The sequence below is a fragment of the Castor canadensis genome, chromosome 1 (assembly GCF_047511655.1).
Source record: "Castor canadensis chromosome 1, mCasCan1.hap1v2, whole genome shotgun sequence".
Lineage (NCBI taxonomy): Eukaryota > Metazoa > Chordata > Mammalia > Rodentia > Castoridae > Castor > Castor canadensis.
The window spans coordinates 52092195-52094268 of record NC_133386.1 but is presented as its reverse complement, the minus strand read 5'-3'; the positions used below and the strand labels follow the sequence as shown (position 1 = coordinate 52094268).

The 2074-nt window shown below is 40.7% G+C and overlaps 1 pseudogene; it reads right to left on the bottom strand.

The window, feature by feature from the left end:
• Nucleotides 1-897: 897 nt before the first annotated feature.
• On the bottom strand, nt 898-1129 carry LOC109674752 (translation machinery-associated protein 7-like; annotated as a pseudogene).
• Between the last annotated feature and the right edge of the window lie 945 nt (nt 1130-2074).

The following is a 2074-nucleotide window of genomic DNA, read 5'->3' as shown; positions in this document are numbered from 1 at the left end:
TTCCTCACTCTTTCTATCTTTGCAGCAGTGTCTGTCTGTCCAACACCCAAGAGCTGAGTGGCACCGGTGACTTGGGGGTGGCAAACATTTATGCACAGGTGATGATTCCCACATTCCAGGGTTCCCTCCAGGAGAGGTGTCTCGCATTGCACCAGGGTCCAGGCTCACTTTGAGGCCTATGGCCCATGTGGGGTTGTGCCTGGGAAACACAGGCCCTGGTGGGGGGTGAGGGCATTAAGCTGTGGCCACTGCTTCTTGCAGCTGAACTGAGAGATTTTGATGAACAGAAACGTGACTCCTTCCCTCCAGACCTTCCCCAGTCTTGTACTTGCGTTGCAGCTGTTTTCCCTGCAATTGCCCACCCGTTCAGATGCCTAGCACCCCTCCTAGTCCAAGTAAATGAACTGATAAAGGGCCTATCCCACCTTAGTTTACTCTGGGTATTTGTTAACACTCTGGACTCTGAATCCAGTGCTTTACCCCAAAACTTCACATGCAGAGACAAAGATATGACCTCTGGAGGAAAGTCAAACAAAAGGAAGGGTATCTGTATCTAAGCCAGAGATGTCTGGATATCAAAAGTTTCTATAAAGATGAGAGATGGGGACACCTTGAGGATCTTTGGAAGTTCCAAATCTGCAGGAAAATCTCCTCTTCCCTTTTTCCCTCAGTCTGAATGGGAAAAGCTTGCAGCCTGAAGGCCAGAGGTAAGAGGGATGACCTTAGGAACCTTAATATCCACAACTAGCTTATATGAGCAGTAACAGCTGTCTCTCAATGGAAAATATCTTTGGTTTTTTTTTTTTTTTACAAAAATTGTTTATTCTTAAATGTACAACAGACTCCAATACAACACTTCATTCTGTCTATAGGTGGCAAAAGATGTTATGGCAGGGAATCAGATGTTTAAATAGGGATGGAATCAGGGTCACTATCATCTCAGGTACAAGAACAGTTTACTTTTTGCCAGATTTCTTAATTCCACCTGTGGCCAGGGGCCTCTTCCCTGTGGCCTTCTCTTTTAGCTCCTTGAGTTTCTTCTGCTTGAAAGCCTTATCTTCCTCATCACCTCCTTGGCCTGCTTCTTGGGCTGTTTCAGGGGCTTCTTGCCACTTTCATGGCCGGACATGGTGCCTGCCACCCCTTTCCCAAGACCCTCAGTAAATATCTTTTATTCCTACAACAGATTGCTATTTTGGTTCTGTATTTTGCACATAACATGGCTTTATGTTCCATTTGAAAACCCTTTTGGAGAGATCATGTGGTCACAGGAAATGCTGTCACCATGATGGAGTCATCATCCCTTCTTCAAGTGACTCCTATCCTACGGTAGTCATCTTTGTCATTATGTAGGGATGGCAGACATGTGGCTAATACCATCGTTGCCATTCCCAGGGATGGGAGACAAGTGGTTGGTACCATCTTGCTATTTCCTAGATAAAATTGTAAGTGACCTAATATTCTAAATTAAAATACATGTGTTGTTTTTAATGTATTCATGTGTCAAGGATTAGACAAAAACTAGGGTATTTGTGTTGAAAATCTGTTGCAAATTACTTAAGAGTAAAAAAGTGCCAAGTCTAGCTGACTGATCTGCCACTAAGAATAATGGCAAAAGGATAGTTTGCTTTAGAGTGAATTCTGAACAATATTAATTATTTTTGTGTCCCATTGTGTGTATTTTGTTTATGTCTATTATAGTCTGTCTCCTACCATTGTACTTGTGGACACTAAATTAATTTTTATATTTTTGAGCTTATATAATTATTTGAGCACGAGCAATTTGAGCATGATTAAACTAATATTTTTTGGCATGCATAATTTAAAACATCTCTGTGGGTATGCAAATGTCTTTAGGATGGTTTTTAAACTACTATTATAATGTGTAAAACTGTTGTCTCAAAAGTTACCTAACATTCCTATCTCAACAAGGTCTAACTAAAAATTTATGGACAGTAATCTTAACCTGCTTCATTCTGTCATGAGTGTAATTTGCATTCAACCTTCTTTTACAATTAGGTTTATTAACCAATGTGTTTTTGTAGATTGGTATTGTGTAAAAAAAGAGTTTAGG